The sequence below is a fragment of the Lissotriton vulgaris genome, chromosome 9 (genome assembly GCF_964263255.1).
Source record: "Lissotriton vulgaris chromosome 9, aLisVul1.2, whole genome shotgun sequence".
Classification (NCBI taxonomy): Eukaryota; Metazoa; Chordata; class Amphibia; order Caudata; family Salamandridae; genus Lissotriton; species Lissotriton vulgaris.
The window spans coordinates 146,383,707-146,405,442 of NC_141697.1; the positions used below are offsets into that span (position 1 = coordinate 146,383,707).

Here is a 21,736-nt window from a genome sequence, read left to right on the forward strand (position 1 = left end):
AGGTTGCCCTGATGCTGTGCACACTGGAACTTCAGGTCCAACTGCAGAGCCTGCATATGCCATCTGACATGTTGCACTAGCAGGATGCTGGAGGCCATCAGGCCCAGGAGCCGGAGGGTCATCCTGACTGAAACCCGGGATAGAGGCTGAAAGATCGGAATCATAGCCTGAATATCCCGGACTCGCTGCTTAGGAGGATAAACCCGAAACCGCGTTGAATCCAGTACCGCTCCGATGCAGGGGATCTTCTGAGAGGGACTCAGGTGTGACTTCGGCATGTTGATGGAGAACCCAAGCAGATGCAGGTAATCGGCCGTTGTCTGGAGGTGGGAAACGACTGCCTGGGGTGAGCCCGCCTTTAACAGCCAGTCGTCGAGAAAGGGGGAAGACTGAAACCCCTGATCTGCACAGGTGAGCTGCGACCACCTTCATCACTTTCTTGAACACCCGCGGGACACTTGTAAGGCCGAAGGGGAGCACGGCAAACTGAAAACGGAACTGAAACTGCTCCTGGCCTACTGTGAACAGGTAATATACGTCCTGCCAGTCCAACGCTACCATCCAGTCTCCAGGGTCGGGGAGAGTCAAGACCTGAGCCAGAGTCAACATTTAGAACTTCTGCCAGAGAAAGCGATTGACGTTCCTGAGGTCCAAGATGGGGCGCAGGCCTCCTTTCTCCTTCTTAGGGGCCAGAAAGTAGTGGGAATAACATCCATGTCCTACTTCTCGCCCAGGAATGCGCTCAATGGCCCCCTTGGCCAAGAGGGCCGTGACATCCTGTTGGAGAAGTGCAAAGTGATCCCCTAGCATGCAGTGGAACTGAGGTGACAAAGATTTGTCGGGGGAGGGGGGGGTATGGGGAGAGAGAAACTCGAAGGGGAGGGAGTATAGCCCCTTGAACAATTATCAATATCCACCTGTCCGAAGTGACAGAATGCCAGTGGGGGAGGTGATGTTGAATCCTGCTACCCACCGGCGAGGGGGGCACCCCAAAGCTTGGACTAGGAAGGCTTCGAGGCGGATGCTGCGGGAGCAGAGGTGGACTGTCCCGCACGCTGGACCACTGTGCCGCTACCACGTTTGCGGAGAGGTTGGTTCTGCGTCGGCTTCTGGCTGAACGAACGTGTAGGGGTGCCCCTTCCGTGGCCACGAAAGGAACGAAAGGCAGACGTGGCCGGGCGCGTGGTGGAGAGGCCCAAGGACTTAGCTGTAGCCAGAGAGTCCTTTAAACGCTCAAGCGCACTGTCTGTTTTATCGCCAAACATGCGCGTACCATCAAAGGGCATGTCCATGAGGTAACTCTGAACATATCTTAAAAACCCTGTGGATCGCAGCCAGGCGTGGTGACGTAGGGCCACTGTCGTGGAGGTCGCCCTACCCTGAGAGTCCCCGGTGTCCAGCCCACACCGGATGGCGAACTTTGCGGCGTCTTTCTCCTCCGCAACAGCTTGGGAAAGTACTGCCCGATCGTCCTCCGGTCACTGGGGCAGCGTCTGCGCCACTGTGTCCCACGCAGCGTGCGAGTAGCGGCCCAAGAGGCATGCAGTGTTGACTGACCACAGCCCCAAGCTGGCAGAGGAAAACTATTTCTTGCCAAACTGCTGCAGCTTATTTGATTCCTTATCCGGCGGGGCGGTAGGGAATGCGCTTTGGGAAGTGGAGGCCTGGATCACCAGACCTCCGGAGTTGGATGGTTCGTTAAAAGGGCAGGGTCACCCTGTGCCAGGCGATGACGCCTGGCCACGTTTTTATCCACAGGATGGCCTAGACTAGGTGCCCATCAAAACATCCGCTAACGCTTGACTGAACAGACGCAGAGGCTCCAGAGAACTTGCCGCCGGCTGAAGAACTTCAGTGAGGATGTTGGTTTTGAGAGTGACAGGAGGCAAATCAAGGTCAAGGGCCTCAGCTGCTCTACGGAGCACCACGGTGTATGGGGTGTCCTCCTCCATGACAGCAGGAGACAGAAAACCAGGCTCAGAGGAGAGATCAAGGCCACTTGCATCCTCCGACTCCTCTGTCCACCCCTGTTCAGACTTGCACTGCCTTGCAAGAGGGTCCTCCGACCCCTCCCAGTCACCCCTTCCTCCACCGCCCGAGGCACAGGCTGCTGTAGCAGGGGAGGAACCGGGAAATACAAATGGTCCGACGGCGCCGGGAACGGCGCCGATCCGGCTCCATAATCCAATTAGAGTCCCAACCCGGAGCAAAGTTGTCCGGGAACCAGGGCAAGGGCGGAGGTGGGACGAACGGGATTCATTTCGGCTCCGGGAATGGGTCAGCGGGAGGTGCCAGAGCCGCCGGCAGAGGACCTTGCGGCGCCGGGGCCAGTGCCGCCCCAAGCAAGGGCCCTCAGCTGGTACCACAGGGCCCGAAAGCGCGCCGGCGGGAGCCCGAGGCCTTGCACCTGGGCCGGAGACTCTGACGGACCTGGATAAGGTGGGTAGGCCGCGAGACTCACAGGCTCCAACGGGGCCGCAGGGTGAGTACCCCTGGCCCCCTGGTCCGCGTCCGGGAACCGACAGGGGGACGTCGGAGAGTAAGCACTTCGACTTCTTCTTATGACGTCTCCTAACCGATTCAGAGTGTGAAGACTTCAACCCCGAGGAGCGATGGTGATGGCTCCACGGTCGGTCCCTCGAGCAACCCCTGGACCTCGAACGGTGCGGAGACGACTGCCGAGCCTCCAGCAGCTTTCGGGACCGCTACAGCAAAGCCTTCAGAGCCATGGCCAGACAGTCGGAACATGACCGGGAGTCATGGTTGCGCTCCAGACAGTCGAGACAGACACCATGGGGGTTGGCCACCGACATCATACAGCGGCAGACCCGCAGGATTTAAACCCAGGCATCCCTACGTGGCACCATGAGTCAAAGACTCAAAAAGAAGTAGAGACAAAAGTCTCAAAAAAGTTAGTCAAAAAGTGACTAGGGTACGTGCTCCAACCTGAACGCGCTTGCTGGCGCGGAAAGAGAAAGAACTGACGTCAGCGCGCATGAATGGCGCCAAAGTAGTCGCCGTGACGTCATCTCGGCGCATACGATGCCAGCGACGGACGTGGAGCCGCACAACGCCACCTTCCGACACGCAGGGGTACTGCTGACGAAAAACTTTCCGGATTCAGTCTGATGCCTGGGGATATTCTAATATTTACAACAAGGGGTGGTGAGGGACAGAGTCTCTGAATTAAGCAGAAAGCTCTCACCCAGTCAAGAGATCAGGGCTAGATCCAACACCGTTTTTTAGCTCACTGCACCATCCCAGTTTCAGAACCCGGCTGTATGCAAATTAGTCTGTTCCTGTCCCAGTGCATGATGGGAACAGGGCAAACCAAACTACAAAAGCCAATTCTTACACTGGGGATATTCTAAGGTAAGGACTCTATCACTATCGTATCTCTTTCAGATAATAAGCTTAGATTCTTTATCTGGGGGAGGTGCATCCGGAGATTTCTGTGAGTTTGCTCTTTTACGAGTGCTGGAAACTACGAGGGAATGTTAAGGGAGCTGTCATTTTACAAAAAAAAAGAAAAGCGGATCACAGGGTGACGGATTATATTTTTTATCAACTATAGGAGTTGAAATTCGTGCATGAACAGGGTCCTTAAAAATGTCATCTGCATGTCTCAGCATGCCTTTTAACATAGGCAGACTCTGACTAACTTTGTGTGAAGACACTGTTGTCTCAAATAAAAAAATCATTATAAACTAATGGGGTAACTTAAAATATGGCAAAGGACCATGGGCACAGTATAGCATAAACAAGAAGAGGCCCCGATGTGCACCATTCTTATTCACTTGGGGGTAGACAAAGAGGATGGGACTCTAGAAATCAATTAGCAGAGTCCCTACTATTCTACTTTTGGACACTCTGCCGAGAGTCTGAAATGGTGGGTTGTAGAAAAAGTAAGCTTGAACCCCAGGGGTGGAAATTTTGCCAACACCCTGACCCTCAGAGCATGCAAATGAATCCACATTTTTGATACCACACTACAGGAGCTGAATGAATATGAGGAAATTAAACTGCAGGTTGGAATCTTGAACAATGGCTGAGACCTCTCACCTGGTTAATCTGTCTACTCAGAGAATACATAGTTGTTCACTGACACTGCATCTTGACCATTGGTCTTTTCCGCTGTCCTTTGCACGTGCATATATGCATAATAAATGTTAGGGAATCCTGCCAATAATCCAGTAGTAGGGAGCCTTATTTTTCGGTACAGTAATGTCTGTCTATTTGTATATATAATACACCTCTGCGCATCCTGGTAATGACTCATGTTTTGAGAATCATATTAATGACCCACTCAGCCATCCAGGGAGCCGTATTATTTAATTTAGAATCTCTGTTCCGTTCTGTTCATTTATATATATGTATAATACATCATAATTAATTTGAAATCGGGACAGTTGGCACCAGTATCAGAACATGGTTAGAAAATTGTTCCTTTGTTTCTTTTTTTTTTTTTAGAAATACCCCTGGTGATTCGCTTCACTTTACCTTAAGTGACCATCATTCTTTCCGGACTATTGAGCTATTCCCTGGATTTAAAGAATTTATAATTGATTTTTTTTCCAGCGCACCTCTGCGGCGGGGAGTTCTTTATGTTGACATATATTATTGGGGTTTCATTAACCTTATGTCACAGGCTATCCTGATCACATTTCTCAGTCTACTTCATTTAGAAGATCGAGGGAATCTGATTATTCAGTTTTTGCTTTTACCTGATGCCTAATTGGATATCTATGACAACTTGCAGAGGCCTCCAGTGATGAGAGTTAAATGAAAGGACTTCAATGGTGAGTTTAACCTAGCCTGCACTCCATAATGTAATCGCAAATTCAAACTAGTTCTATCTAACATGATTCATTCATGTATCCATCTCTACTAATATGTATTACAGACCACCCATCACTACGAACGTGGGCGTGATCGGGTCTATTAAGTTGGGCACCCGCGAACGGTCAGTAAATTTTGCATTCTACCAGGACATCTATTTAGTTACATACCAGGGAGACAGATTGCAATTGTTCATCAATCTATTCAGGTTGTCTCTCATATACCTTATTGTGTTGATGAAGACCTGCAAGCGGAGATTTTAAGATCCCCTCTACGCCCCAAGACGGATCGAAACGTCAACACCTCCCATCTCAGGGCCTCTACTACGTCCTATTGGTCCTCACAGTATTCTGATGATGCACTGTGATTCGTCCAGCATCATTCTATGATACAAATAAGGAAGAATAGATCACCAACTACTGTGTAGACAGGCCCCCACACATTGGTTTTCTATTCTCCAGTTAATGCACAATCTATAAAATTATTATACTGTTTTCAAACATTTTCTCCTTGATTTTCTCTTACTCACTTCACATTTGAGCACTTCTCTTTGCACCCTTTTCTAGAGCAACCGCATATGGATACATTTTGAAATGTCTTACTAGCTCTGCTTTTCCATAAAAGAGAATACATAAAAAAGATTTTGTCTATAAAATATAGCTATTGTGTCTTTTTCCCTGGTGTTACTTGATGAAAGTTTTGTTCTTTCCTGTTTAAACAATTATGTGAATTACTGTGGTAGTGACACAGCCAATTAATTTCGAGAGTCACATCCTATTTGTCTACCCCCAAGAGAATAAGAAGGAGGCAAGTCGGGGCCACTTGTTTATGCTACTCAAATGAAAAATCATCATCTAAGGCTTCTTTATGCAGTGTAACCGCACGATCGGCAACTGCTCTGAAAATTAGCTCCATGGGTGGATCAATATTATAATCAACCGATGGATCTGTAGGTAAAGAAACATTGTCATCGTCGTCATCATCATCATCATCATCATCATCAGCCCCATCTCCTAAATCAGGCTGTGTGTGAGGAGATCCCTTTGGTGTTATGTGTAATGGTTGTATTGGTAAAGGGGAAGATGGTGGAGGGGATGAAGATGGTGGAGGGGATGGCAAAGTGGGATGGATAGGATTTGTATCCACTGTCCTCTGAACTAACTTTCCTATTGGAAGGAGTTTTGGCTAATATATGTCCAGTGTCTGGATTAATGTAAAGCTCTTTCAGCTTTGAATACAATCTTTCCTTCGTAATGTCTAGGTTTGGTTCCGGGGGTTCTGAAGGAATATGCTACTTACCAGTATGCATCTTTTCTTGGCATGTAGGGCTGCTGACATTTATATCTGTGCATAGATCGCCGCCTAGTGTTGGGTCCGGATGATTGCACATTGTTGTCCTGGAAGAGTCTTCTAAGTATCACGAGATAGGTGGCTCCTCCCCTGGACTACAGTGCGCATGTGCATCCTCTCCATCCTCAGATTTTTTTTCGCCATTGTGGCAGAGATGGAGTGTGGTACAGTAAGAGATGTCCATGCAAGAAAGTAAGAGTAAGAATGGATGAATGCTACAGCTGCGACAGGCACCGGGGAGGAGGGTGGGCGCTATGAATGTCAGCAGCCCTACATGCCAAGAACAGATGCATACTGGTAAGTAGCATATTCCGTTCGAGGCATGTGGGCTGCTGAATTCATATCTGTGCATAGAATGTATAGCAGTCTCTCCCTTAGCTGTGGCTACCTGTGCCAGCTGCAGCAGTCTGAAAAAGTGTTTTTAGAACAGCCTGTCCTACAGCAGCATGCTGTTTGGAATGTACATCGACACAATAGTGTTTTGTGAATGTATGTATGGTAGACCATGTGGCTGCTCTACATATTTCCTCTAGAGGAATGTTTCCTAGGAAAGCCATGGATGCCCCTAGTTTGCGTGTAGAATGCGCTTTTGGGGGAACTGTTAAAGTGCGTTTAGCTTTTAGGTAACAAATCTGAATGCACTTGACTATCCACCTGGCTAACCCAGAATTTGAGATGGGGTTGCCCTTCTGTTGTGGTGAAAAGGCAACAAACAACTGTTTAGTTTTCCTAAAATCCTTAGTTCTATCAATGTAGTATAGAAGAGCTCTCTTGACATCCAGTGTGTGTAGAGCCCTTTCAGGTACTGACTGTGGATTTGGAAAGAACACTGGCAGCTCTATTGTTTGATTGATATGAAAATGGGATACCACTTTTGGCATAAATTTGGGGTTTGTACTAAGGACTAGCGTATTTGCATGTATTTGGATGAATGGCTCTTGAATAGTAAGGGCTTGCAGCTCGCTAACTCTTCTAAGTGAAGTAATCGCAACAAGAAAAGCTACCTTCCATGTTAGAAATTGTAATTCACATGAATGCAACGGTTCAAAAGGTGGTCCCATTAGTCTGGTTAAAACGATGTTTAGGTTCCAGACATCTGAAGGTGGGTGTTCTGGGGGGATTATTCGTTTGAGTCCCTCCATGAATGCTTTAATTGCAGGCACTCCAAACAGCGAAAGATGCTGCCTGTTTTGAAGATAAGCTGTCATTGTATTGTTATAGATGAATAAGCTAGATTGCAACGATGTAGGTGCAAGAGATAGCAAATAATATTTTGCATTGAAGCATCTAGTGGGTTTATGTCATTGTTATTACAGTAAATGACAAAAACGCTTCCACTTTGCAGCGTAGCATGCTCTTGTAGTAGGGTTTCTTGCCTCTTTGATAATGTTCATACAGTCCGGAGGTAAGTTTAGGTACCCAAACTCTAAGATTTCAGGAGCCAGATTGCAAGGTTCAGTTGTTGCGGATCTAGGTGCTGTATGTCTCCGAGTGAGGAGAGTGGGTGTTAGCCGCAGTCTTTGATGAGGCACCACAGAAAGTTCTAGAAAGGTTGTGTACATTGGTTATCTTGCCCATGTCGGAGCAAACAGGATTAGTGTCAGTGAGTGCTGGCGTAGTTTGAGTGCCACTAGCGGTATTAACGGTGCTGGTGGAAAAGCGCACGCAAATTTGCCTGACCAGTTCATCCATATCGCATTGCCCTGAGACTGTAGATGTGGAAACCTGGCCGCAAAGTACTGGCATTTTGCGTTTTCGCTTGTGGCGAACAGGTCTAGCTCTGGTTGCCCCCACTGTTGGAAGTATGGTTGTAGCACTGTGGGATGAATCTCCCACTCGTGCATTTGTTGGCTGTGTCTGCTGAGCAGATCCGCTATTTGGTTGTCCTTGCCTGGGAGGTGTTCCACCATGAGAAAAATGTTTCTTTGAATGGCCCACCTCCACATGCTTTGTGCTAGATGTGATAGCTGTGGAGAGTGTGTTCCTCCCTGTTTCTGTATGTAGTAAATTGCCATCATGTTGTCCGTCCAGATCAACACAGCTTTGTTGCATAAATGTACTTTGAACGCTTTCATTGCCAGAAAAATTGCCATTAGCTCTAGCAGGTTGATGTGCCATTTCTTCTGTGGTGTCGTCCATAGGCCCTGCACTGTGTACTGAAGGACATGGGCTCCCCATCCTATTAGGGATGCGTCCGTTGTCAACACTATCTGTGGTACAGGCTCTTGGAACAGTCGTCCCCTGCAAAGGTTTGTGAATTCCACCAATGCAGAGAGTTGTATGCACGACTGGTCACCAACACTAGGTCTTTCAATTGTCCTTGAGCCTGGTTCCACTGTTGTGCTAAGCACTCCTGTAGCGGACGCATGTGTAGTCTTGCTTGAGGGACTATGAAGATGCACAAGGCCATCATGCCTATGAGTTGCATAAACACTCGGGCAGAGAGCGAGTGTTGTGGCTTGAATTTTTGGATTAGCAGTTGCATACTGTTTATTCTAGCAGCGTTTGGGTATGCTTTTTCTGCTACAGTATCTATTGTAGCTCCCAGGTACTGTTGTACATGGGAAGGCTGAAAATGAGATTTTCTGTAGATTAACGTGAAGCCTAGACTATGCAGGAGGTGAATGGTGCGCGACATGTGGCTGGCACATTGCTGGGCCGACTTTGCTTGTATTAACCAGTCGTCCAGGTACGGATAGACGTGAATATGTTGTCTCCGTAAATGTGCAGCTACTGTCGCTAGGCATTTTGTGAACACCCTCGGGGCTGTTGTTACACCAAATGGAAGGACTTTGAATTGGTAATGTTGATTTTGTAACGTGAATCGTAGATACTTCCTGTGAGCAGGATGTATTAGTATATGGAAGTATGCATCTTTGAGGTCCAAAGTTGCGGGGAAGTCTCCTTGTTGCAGCAGTGGTAAGACTTGTTGTAGAGTGAGCATATGGAAATGCTCTGATAAGATGTATTGATTTAGGGGCCTGAGGTCCAATATGGGTCTGAGAGACCCGTCCTTTTTGGGGATGAGGAAGTATAGTGAGTATACCCCTGTACCTTGATGTTCTAATGGTACTGGCTATATGGCCCCTTTTTGCAGCATGCTGACTTTTTGCAGCAATATGTTTAGGTGTTCTGCAGACATAGGACGGTGTCTTGGTGGTATATTGGGTGGTGTGGAAGTTAGCTCTAGGCAATAGCTAGTTTGGATAATTTGCCTTACCCACTAGTCTGTTGTGATGTTTTGCCAGACTGGTAGGAACTGCTGTAATCGTCCCCCGACAGGTGTTGTATGGTCTGGGGGTAGCGCTAAGAAGTCACTGTTTAGTGTTGGTAGAGGACCTGGTGATATTATTCCCCCGTCCTCTGCCTTTGTTGTTATTGCTGCGGTATCCACCTTGGTTGTTTTTATTGTCGGTGGTTTGCTTATTCGCTTTGTAAATTGAGGTCTGCTGTGATGAGCTACCTCTTGCAGCCCCTCTATAATTGGAGCAACGAAAGGAGCCTCTATGTTGTTGGGATTGTAAGGCTCCCATCGACTTAGCTGTTTCATTGTCCTTTTTCATTTTATCCAGGATTGTATCTACAGCTGGACCAAATAAATAGTCAGGGTTTACTGGCTGATTTAATGAAGTAGACTGGACTTCGTTTTTGAAACCTGAGATGCGAAGCTAAGCATGCCTCCTGAGCATAACACTGGTGTTAATAGATCTGGCTGCTGTATCTGCCACGTCTAGGGAACATTTAATGGAGGCGTTAGTTATTAGCTTTCCCTCCTGTACTAGGTCTTCAGCCTGTTCTCTGTAAGGTTCAGGTAAATGTTGGAGAAGTGTCTCTAGGGTGTCATAATGTGCCCTGTCCTACCTAGCTAACGGGGCTTGTGTATTAGATATTCGCCATATATTAGCTGCGTGAGCAGCTACCCTTTTCCCTGAGGCCTCCAAGATCTTTGATTCTTTATCAGGAGGTGGGGATTCTCCAGTGGTTTGTGAGTTTGCACGTTTACGTGCATTGGATACCACTAAGGAATGTAAAGGCAGTTGTCCCTTAATATATGTGGGGTCTACTGGAGATGCCTGTACTTTCTTTCAATTCTGGGGTTAATGACCTGTGCCCTAGTTGTTTCTTTAAAAATGTCACCTGCATGTTTAAGTACCCCTTTTAGCATAGGTAACGTTTTGACAGATCTTTCTGATGTGGCAAAAGTGTCAAAGAGGAAATCCTCCTCAATGGGGTCTGCATGCATCTCTACAATGTGATGGAGGGCTGCCCTATCTATAAGTGCATTAAAAGCAGCTGTATACTCCGTAGGAGAAGCTTTAGCAGGGTATGCAGGTGTATCTGGAATGGGCTGAGAATCAGCAGGATGTACTGGGTCTGCCCATGATTGAGCTTGACTGTCTTGGTAAGGGTCTATTGTGTAATTGTATTCCTCATTATCCTCATAATCCACCTCTTCATCCGAGTGTGTGGGTGTATATGAGTATGGGTTTGGTTTTATAGGCTCAAATAGGATAGGTGAAGTGGCACAGTCCATTTTATTTTTGAGTGGGATGACATAAGTCTCCTTTTCAGCTTCTGGTCTGACTTTTCTCTTGTAGAGAGTGACTTTCCCAGAATTAGGGTCAATGTAAAGTTTTGACTGCTCTTCTGATGAGGGGTCTGGATATAAGATCTCCTGCTCAGTAGTTCTTGGTTGTTTGGCCAATGTATTTGGTTTAGTTTGTTTCGGGTCGATACCGCTCTTTGGGTCGACTGCCTTATTTTTTTGATGAAACTGGTAGACTAAATTTGATCGGTCCGAGAGTTTTTGGTGTTTCAACAGTCTTTTTAGGTTGTGCCTGTTTCCTTGGAGCCGATGTATCTAGTGTTTCAACATTTTTTGTCGAGTCGATAGTCCCCTTTTGACTTTGTTGCATCTTTGGAACCAGTGTTTTTGGACCAATGCTTTGCTGTCTCGGCTCGATGTTTTTCTTCGGGTTGATTTTCTTCGGCGCGATCCGTTTTTGTTGCACAGCCATTGATTTGTCGACTCTCTGCTTCGGTTCGATAACCTTCTTTGTTTCGAGTCCCTTTTTTGTGTTGTCGACTGTCGACGCCGATCTCTTCGGTTCAACGGCCTTTTGTTTCGGAGTGGATGTAGGTGCGCCGGCTTTCGGTTCGACGACCTTTGTGTTTGACTCCGATGGATCGACGTAGTTTGGTCCGAAGACCGTGTTGTCGACGATTTTCTATGGGATCGATATAGTTCGGTCCGAAGACTGTGTTGTTGATCAGTTTTGGTTTCGTTTTTGGTTCCATCTCTTTTGCTTTCGATACCAACAACTTTGGGTTACGTTGAACCGATGGCTCTTTTGTAGTATTCTTAGCCGAGCTGTATCGCGGGGCTATAGAATGTGTTTCGAAATCTTGGCTAAGGCCTTCCGGCGATGCCTTGACCTGAGCGTGTGGAACCATAGAGGTGTATGTCTGGTGCGATGTACTCACGGTTGGCTCCGATGTAGTAGGCCCCGTTTCATCGCTGGAGTCGTCTTTGAAGGCCCCGATCCCTTGTTCGTCGTCTCCTACCTTGAAGATGTCTTCAACTTCGTCGACATAGTAGTTGGAGTTGTGCTCCGAGTCTTGATCGGACTGTTGATCCGCATCTTCGGCCTCGTTGAGATCTTGTTCATCGTTGAAGATATTTTCGGGCTCCGGAGCTAGTTTTTGCATGATTTGCCTTGCGGCCCGTCGAACCCGTAGTGTCTTTTTTGATCGAAATTGGGCACAGGCTAGGCAGTCGGTTTCATTATGTTCCGGAGATAAACACTTGTTACATACAGGGTGTTTATCTATATGTGGGTATTTCGAATTACAAAGAGGGCATCTTTTGAATGGGCTTCGTTCCATTGACGACCGATCTTCTTGGCGTCGAGAAGGCCTACGGCCCGATTCGACGTCCTGAGTTAGATAAAGTGTAGATTAGGATGTCGGCACCGATCGAAACAATACCGACGAAACCGATGGCCTTTTGGCCTTTAAGAAAAGTAATTTTCGATTCCTAACTTCGAGTAAGGAAAGTACATCCGAACCCAATGGCGGAAAAAAAGCAATCTGAGGATGGAGAGGATGCCCATGCGCACTGTAGTCCAGGGGAGGAGGCACCTATCTCGTGATACTTCGAAGACTCTTCCAGACAACAATGTGCAATCATCCGGACCCAACACTAGGCGGCGATCTATGCACAGATATGAAATCAGCAGCCCACATGCCTCGAACATATCTTCTTTTGATTTCAGCGTCAAACGTTTTGGTCCCGAACTGGACTTGCCCTTGGAAGCGGAAGGTTTCGGCTCTGAAGTAGAATTGTGTTTCAAAAGGAATATGCTACTTACCAGTATGCATCTGTTTGTGGCATGTAGGGCTGCTGACATTCATATAGGTGCATAGATCGCCGCCTAGTGTTGGGTCCGGATGATTGCACTTTGTTGTCCTGGAAGAGTCTTTGAAGTATCACGAGATAGGCGACTCCTCCCCTGGACTACAGTGCGCATGGGCATCTTCTCCATCCTCAGATTGTTTTTCGCCATTGTGGCAGAGATGGAGATAGTAAAGTAAGAGATGGCCATGCAAAAGATAATGCTGCAGCAGCGACAGGCACCGGGGAGGAGGGCGGGCGATATGAATGTCAGCAGCCCTACATGCCAAGAACAGATGCATACTGGTAAGTAGCATATTCCGTTCGAGGCATGTGGGCTGCTGAATTCATATCTGTGCAAAGACTGTATAGCAGTATCTCCTCTAGAGGTCGTTACCTGTGCCAGCTGCAGCAGTTTGAAAAAGAGTTTTGAGGACAGCTTGGCCTACAGCAGCTTGCTGCTTTGCTTGCACGTCTACACAGTAGTGTTTTGTGAAAGTGTGTATGGTAGTCCATGTGGCTGCCTTACATATGTCTTCAAGAGGAATATTCCCTAGGTAAGCCATGGATGACTCATTTTTCTTGTAGGGTGTGCTCTTGGGGGGATGGTTAAAGTGAGTTTGGCTTTTTGATAGCATATTTGAATGCATTTAACTATCCATCTGGCTATTCCGGACTTTGATATGGGATTTCCTTTATGTTGTGGTGAAAAAGCAACAAATAATTGCTTTGTCTTTCTAAATGATTTTGTTCTGTCCACATAGTAAAGCAGAGCTCTCTTTACATCTAGTGTGTGTAGGACTCTTTCGGGTACTGACTGTTAATTTTGAAAGAACACTGGCAGTTCTATCGATTGATTAATATGGAAAATGGATAGGACTTTGACAAACTTAGGGTTTGTTCTAAGAACTACCCTATTAGCATGTACTTGCATGAAAGGTTCTTGAATTGTTAGTGCTTGTAATTCGCTAACTCGCCTGAGTGAGGTAATGGCAATCAAGAATGCCACCTTCCACGTCAAGAACTGTAGTTCGCATGAGTGTAGAGGTTCGAAAGGAGGTCCCATGAGTCTGGTAAGTACTATATTTAGATTCCAGACTGGGGAAGGAGGGTGTCTTGGAGGGATCACTCTTTTAAGACCCTCCATAAAAGCCTTGATTGCTGGTACTCTAAACAGTGAAAGGTGTTGCCTGGTTTGAAGGTATGCTGCTATAGCAGCGAGGTGTAGTCTTATTGAAGAGTATATAATGTTTTGTATGGAAGCATCTAATGGGTTGATTTGGTTATTGTTGCAGTAAATAACAAATCTTTTCCATTTAGCTACATAGCATGCTCTAGTAGTTGGCCGTCTTGCCTCCTTGATAATGTTCATGCAATCAGGAGGCAGGTTAAGGTATCCGAACTCTAAGACTTCAGGAGCCAAATCGCTAGGTTCATCTGATTGGGATCTGGGTGCCTGATTTCTCCATGGTTCTGAGTTAGTAGATGGGGTGAGAGGCACAGCCTTTGATGAGGAACTACTGAAAGCTCCAGGAATGTTGTGTACCAAGGTTGTCTCGACCATGTGGGAGCAACTAGGATTAGTGTGAGTGACTGTTGCCGCAGTTTGCGTGCCACCAGCAGAATCAGCGGAGCTGGGGGAAAAGCGTACGCAAATCTGCCTGACCAGTTCATCCATATCGCATTGCCCTGTGACAATGGATGTGGGAACATGGTGGCAAAGAACTGGCATTTCGAGTTTTCTTTTGTGGCAAACAGGTCTATCTCTGGGTGACCCCACTTTTGCTTTCAGAGCTAGGAATATCGCTAGCAACTCTAGTTGGTTGATATGCAGTTTCTTTTGTTTGGTTGTCCAGAGCCTTTGTACTGTGTAGTGAAGGAGGTGGGCTCCCCAGCCTGTCAGTGATGAGTCCGCTGTTAGTACTAGTTGTGGAACCGGCTCTTGGAACAGTCGCCCCTTGGAAAGGTTTTGTGGGTTCCACCACTGCAGAGATTTGTGAGCGCGACTGTCTACCAACACTAGGTCTTTTAGTTGTCCTTGAGCCTGGTTCCATTGCCGTGCTAGGCATTCTTGCAATGGACGCATTTGAAGTCTGGCATGGGGGGACTATGAATATGCAGGAGGCCATCATGCCTATGAGCTGCATGAAGACTCGAGCTGGCAGAGAGTGTTGTGGCAGAAATTTGCGAATGAGCATCTGCATGCTGGCTATCCTCGCTGGGTTTGGGTATGCCTTTGCCACTGAGGTATCTATAGTGGCTCCCAGATATTGTTGTGTGTGGGACGGTTGCAGATGCGATTTTGGGTAGTTTATCGAGAAACCTAGGCTGTTTAGCAGCTGAAGTGTTTGGGACGTGTCTTCTGCACACTGTTGGTACGATTTTGCTTGTATTAGCCAATCGTCCAGATACGGGAACACATGGATGTGTTGCCTCCTGAGATGTGCAGCTACTGTCGCTAAGCATTTTGTAAACACTCTTGGAGCCGTGGTTACCCCGAAGGGCAAAACCTTGAATTGGTAGTGTAGACCTTCTATTGTGAACCCGAGATATTTTCTGTGAGCTGGATGGATGGGTATGTAAAAATACACGTCCTTGAGGTCCAATATTGCTAGGAAGTCTGCTTGCTGTAGTAATGGGAGCACTTGCTGTAGTGTGATCATATGGAAGTGCTCCGACAGTATGTATTGATTTAGGGGTCTGAGGTCCAATATTGGTCTGAGGGAACCGTCCTTCTTGGGAGTATACTCCTGTCCCTGATGTTGGAAAGGGACGGGCTCTATGGCCCCCTTTTCCAGCATGCATTTCACCTCTTGTTGCAGCAGGGTGATGTGTTCCTTGGACATAGGACCGTGTCTGGGTGGTATGTTTGGGGGGAAGGGGGGTCGGGTTGAAGTGAGTTCCAGGCAATAACCATACTGGATAATTTGTCTCACCCACCTGTCTGTGGTAATTGCGTTCCAGACAGGTAGGAATTGTTGGAGTGTGCCTCCGACTTGTGTTAGGTGGTCTGGAGGTTGGGGATGAAGTCACTGTTTTGTGGCAGTGGAGGCTCTGGTGTTTTTGCCTCCACGTCCTATTCCCTTATTATTGTTTCCCCTATAACCTCCTCTGTTGGAAGGAACTTTGTGTGTTGCCTTTGTATGATGATGACGTTTGGGAAGTATTGGCTCGTGTAGCTGCCCTGTATGAGGAGCGTCGAAAGGAACTTCTGTGTTGCTGAAACTGCAATGCTCCCATTGACTTTGCGGTTTCTGTGCCCTTCTTCATTTTACCTACAATGGTGTTGACAGCAGGGCCAAAAAGGAAGTCTTGATTGACTGGCTGATTAAGAATGGTGGACTGCACCTCGTTCTTAAAGCCCGAAAATACGCAGCCATGCATGTTGCCTTAGTTAAACACTAGTGTCAATAGACCTGGCTGCGGTGTCTGCCGCATCAAGTGCACATTTGATGGAGGCGTTTGTAATGAACTTTCCCTCCTGTATGAGGTCATCAGCTTGGGCTTTAAAAGGCTCAGGTAAGTGTTGCATTAAGCTTTGAAGCTTGTCATAGTTGTAGGAGAGTAGGGTCTGCAATCCTATGATCACCCCAGATTTTTGCTTTTTGCTTCACTGGTTTACGACTTCCCTGGCTGTGGGCCTGCTAATCAGACCCACAGCCTAGCTGTTCTCTCTCTAAATTGACACGTGTACCTTAGGTGCATTTACCAATTGGTACTGGGCCACCTTATCAGTCCCTGTACCCAGGGCATAGGTGTACCCAGGGCCTACCGGGGGCTGCAGCATGTATTATGCCACCCCTGGCTGGCCATCTAAATCTGACACAACTGGCTGCACGACAGCTGGGGCAAGGTGGTGTAACCACCCTTTGCTTTAGATATAGTATACCTATATCTAACCCTAAAATGGACACATGTATTCCTATCAGTCACTCCTATGTCAGGCCTTAACAATCCTGAAGGCAGAGTGCTTGGAATTATGGGAGATGGTGCTCTGGCATGAGCTGAGCCCGTCTGCAGCTTGCGGAACCAAGTCCTAATAGCTGTTCTATGATAACGCGTACCATATACTCTTAAGTGCATTATAATCCTCGCGGTTATTTGCTATCTTTGGTATTGCTTTATCAAAACATGTCGAGTAAGGTGTCATAGGAATTGGAATACTAACCCCTCGCCAATTCTGGCGACGGGGTTAGCATTCCACCCTTCTAGAGGGACACGACATGTATGTAACTGTGAACCCCGGTTAAAGTTAACTCGAGCCTCAGCATCACAAAATGGATGCTGCCACCACAGACACAAGTTTGACCTCCTGCTGCTGGGTGTCCTTCCAGCGAGGAGAGCTTGGACAAAGGGTTTCCTGTCAGGGGTGGTGGTAGCACCATCCCAGACAGGGTTTTGTGTATCCCAGGTAGGCAGGGCTCAGGAGGAAGGTGACTGCAAGTGGAACCCCGGTGCTCACTATGCATCTGCCGGTTTGAACCAGTTAAAGGGGCACACCAGCCCCTGAGCTGGGGAAAGTCCAGACAGGGGAGAGGGGTGTAACCACCCCCCTCCTGGTCCCACCCATGGGCAGGACCTAGTCGCGTGCCAGCCCCTTTCCTTAGTATTAAGATAGGAGCGGGCCCCCTTCCCAAATTAGATCATCTTTGAATCCTGAAACTACTTTCCACGAAAGGAACTCAAGACTTCTTCTCAAGATTTCTCCCTTGTGACTAGGAGTAGTCACCCTGCATCAGCAGGCACCAACTAAGTATCTTGCGGTTTGCTGCACGTCCTTCCTCCGGAACCAGACCGACCAGCACGACGAGACCCGGACTCCCTGCCATCTCTGACCTCTACCTGCCTCTACAGCACAGCTGAGAACCGTGGGTGCGACGAGACCAGAGGAACCGGCTATCATTAGAACCAGCACGACACTGATCCACCACGACCGCCGAGGGACCCTCGAGTGGGTGCACTGGGGTAAGAGAAGCCCCAACCCCAAGCAGCACGAGCACCGAAGTCCAGCCCCCCAGCATCCACCAGATCTGCGTGGGGCCCTTTTGCTTCTGTGTCGCTTGCCACGTTGTCCGGTCACTTGCCCGTTGGCTAGTGACCCTCCAGACGACGTCCTACGTTTGTTTCACCGCTGGTCTAGCTCCTCTAGGCTGGCCCTTGTCTCCTCTTGAAGGGGACCTTCCTCGGACCCTCCTGGTCCACTCCAGATGCCATTTTGTGTCGCCACGTGGACTTGCCTTAGCCAAGGCTTGTTGCCTCCTTCAACGGATCCAGCATCGCCAGCAGCAGACATCCGACGTGGGACAGCTCGCAGACCTCCAGCCTGGTCGACATCAGCACCCTTGTCCATGCAGCAGCAGAATCCAGTGTCACCTCTTCACCTGGCTGAGTGACCTCGTCCGGTGCCATCCTGGTGCCCACCTAATCACTGGCTAGTGATTCAGAACTCGGTACCCTCTGCTTACAGGTACCCTTCTTCACTGATCCGTCCTTGGATCAGCCCGGAACATCTTCACTGGTCGCCTGCCAGCAACTTTTACTTCAGGCTCCTGGTTCGTCAACGAGGATTCCCGACGTCACTTGAACCCTATGCAGCCGCAGCCCCTGGGCTAGGTAAACCGAGTATCACGGTGCTCCAGCGTAGAACCACTCTCCAAGTGTCTAGATCCACTTTCGTTTTTGACCTACCTAGTCGGGTTCGACCGAGAACACTAACTTTGCATTTACTAGCATCCATAGACTTTGTCCTGCATTGCGCATGAGAGTTTCCACTCTGCACACGGCGCCCCTAGGCCTCCTGCTTCTAATCTAAGGGTTCAGCATTGTAGGCCTAGCGATTCTAAAGTCCTTGAGAACTGTTACTTACCTGCTAGTAATTCGCATTCCACTTCCATAGTATATGGTTTTTCGTGCCCCTCGGGCATTTGTGTAAATTGTGCGACTTTCAAAATTTTCGTAAGAGTTTTGTTGTGTGCTTAGCTCCATGACTCATAAAGAGATCAGGGTAGACTTGTTATAAATAAATATCCTTTTATTTTCATTACAACTTGTGTGGTGTCCTTTCACTTGGTGTTCAAGGGGTATATGTGATGGTATAACAGCTGGCTTAACACGCCCTCTAGAGTTTAGCCTAAAGACTGCTCTTGTCCATGCTACTAGGAAAGCTGGTCTATAAGGTTGACTTACAACCAATCATCAATAAGGGTCGTTTGGTATGATACACAGTGATCACTAGAATAGTGAGCACTATATATCAGGCAAACTTCTCACAATAGTGTGCCCTGTCGTAACGACCTAGCAGAGCTTGTGTGTTGGCAATCCTCCATGAATTGGAGGCCTGTGCTGCTACCCTTTTACCTGAGGCTTCTAGTATCTTTGATTCTTTATCGGGGGAGGGGCTTCCCCCCGTTGCCTGTGAGTTCGCCCTTTTGCGTACATTAGCCACCACTAGTGAGTCTAATGGTAACTGTCCTATGATGTAGGTAGGGTCTGTAGGGGCTGCTCTATACTTTTTCTCAATCCTGGTATTGATTACCCGTGCCCCGGCTGTATCTTTAAATATGTCAGGTGCGTGTTTTAACACTCCCTTTAGCATAGGAAGTGTTCTGACACTTTTTTCTTAAGTAGGGAAGGTGTCAAATAAGAAGTCTTCCTCCACAGGGTCATTATGCATATCTACATTGTGGTACTGCGCTGCCCTGTCTATTAATTGGTTGAAGACAATGGTGTCATCAGTAGGTGAAGGTTTAGTTGGATAAGAGGAGACTTCAGGGATGGGATGGGTGTTATAAGGGTCAGTTGGCTCCTCCCATGGTTCATTTTGTGGCTCAGGATCCTGTGGATAATCATAATCAGGATGAGGAATCTCCCCTATGTTCCCCTCATTGTCCCATAGTGAGGAGACTAAGGAGCAAAAGGAGTAGTAGGCATAATGGGATAGAAGGGAATGAAGGGTCTAGATGGAGAAGTCCCAAAGTCCTTCTTTTTTTGTGGAATAGGGGAATGAGAGTCAGTATCCAGTGGCCTCTTCTTCCTGTGCAGGATTGTGACTTTACCAGTCTCAGGATTAATATATATTTGTCCTTGGTCGTCTGCTGGATCAGGATGGAAGAGTTCTTCCTCCACTGTTCTTGGTTGTGACTTTTTTGGGTCGACAACACCTTCTGCTTCGACGACTTTTGGTGCCTTAGTGCTTTTCTTTGGCTCGGGCCCTTTTTTCGGGTCGGCAAGTGTTTTTGGGTCGACACGCTTCTTGTGCTCAACAGGCTTTTTTGGTTGACTGCCCTTTGTCGAGCCGATGGTCTTTTTAGGATCGACTGGTGTTTTCGGAGCACTTGTTTTCGGGTCGATAGCTTTCTCCGGCCGGATTATAGGCTTCGATACGGCACCCTTCCCGTCAGCGACCTTCTTTGGTTCGGCAACTTTTGGTAAAGCCGGCTTTTTTGGCTTGACGTCCTTTGTGTCGGCGCCCTTCGGCTTGGCGTCCTTTTTGGGCTGGGCCGCCTGTTTGGGGTCGGTGTCCCTCAGCTAGACTGCCTTTTTTGGGTTGACGGTTTTCTTCGGGTCGACGCCTTTAGGCTGCACGGCCTTCTTCATTTTGACGGCTTTATTTGGGTCAATGCCTTTTGGTTGTACGGTTTTCTTCGGCTCAATGGCCTTCGGGTCGACGACCTTTTTAGGCTCTGGAACCTTCTTTGGGATTGCGGTACTTGGCCCTGGGGTCTCTGAAGGTTTCGGAGCAGAGCCGGATGGCGGGGCTGGTGAATGTTTCTTTGGATCTTGGCTAAGGCCTTTTGGCGATGCCTCGACCGGAGCCTACGGTAACGGGGTAATTGGTGTCAGGGGCAGTTTACACACGATTTGCCCCGGTGGGATCTTGTCATCGGAGTCAGAGTAGTCCTCGACGGTGATGATCTCTAGGTCCGAATCTGGAGCTTCTGGAAGTTCTTGGTCATTATCGAAGATGTTGTCCGGTTCTGGTGCCTGTCGCTGCATCTCTTGCCTAGCGGCCCATCGATTCCGTATGATTTTCTTCGACCGAAACTGGGCGCAGGCTGGGCAGGTTTCTTCCTTATGGTCTGGAGAAAGGCACTTGTTGCATACTGAATGCTTGTCAGTATACGGGAACTTGGAGTGGCATTGTGGGCATCTTTTGAACGGGCTCCTTTCCATCGACAGCAGGCCCACGTGGTGTCGAAAAGGCCCAACGGCCCGCGTCGACGACCGATTCGAGATGGAAAGCTTTTTCGAGTCAAGAGGTACCGAGCGAGAACAATACCGTCGAAGTCGAAGGCCTTTATAAAAGTTTTGTTTCGATTCCAAAGTTGGAGTGTAGGAATAACATCCGAACCCAATGGTGGAAAAAAACAATCTCAAGATGAAGAAGATGCCCATGCGCACTGTAGTCCAGGGGAGGAGTCACCTATCTCGTGATACTTCGAAGACTCTTCCAGAACAACAAAGTGCAATCATCCGGACCCAACACTAGGCGGCGATCTATGCACAGATATGAATTCAGCAGCCCACATGCCTCGAAAACTTCAGAACACAACACATCTCATTGGTACAAAGGATTGCAATATATACACAGGGCTCGAAAAATTCACTCGCATTGTCGAGCAAGCTTTATTCAGGACGAGATATTTTTAGGGACTTATCCACTTTTCTGGCGAGTTGAAAATCTTCTAACAATCACAGAACAAAAAGTAAATATAGGAAGACAAACTGACTTTTAAGCCCTATGTCTGACAGCAGAGCAAACCTGACACGATAACAAGTATCTTTATTGCTCACAAAATGAAAGAGCAATTAAAATGCCTTTAACTTTTGACCTCTGTCTTTGAAAGCCACCAAATGTGACAAGATAACAAGATTTAATTTGTCTTCCTACATTTATGTTTCTTTCTGTGACTTAAATGAGAGCATTTTGTAAAGTGAACAGTGCGACACATGTTAAATGAAAGGCGGATGTTATTGTTTTGAATTAGTGATAAACTGAGTTCATTGTTTATGCACATGTACTGCTACATTATATCATCACATTCTCGTATCAGGAAAATGTGCAGTACTATTATATTTGATTACATGCAAAATCTCAATAGAAAGATTTTTTTTAAAAATGCTTTAAATGAAAGGCTGTAAGATGTCAGGCTT

General features: G+C 47.6%; 1 protein-coding gene across 1 annotated transcript in view; it reads right to left on the reverse strand.

Annotated features, from left to right (window-relative positions):
* MGA (MAX dimerization protein MGA) overlaps positions 1-21,736 on the reverse strand; it is a 734,728-nt gene that overhangs the window by 334,657 nt on the left and 378,335 nt on the right. The window lies entirely within an intron of this gene.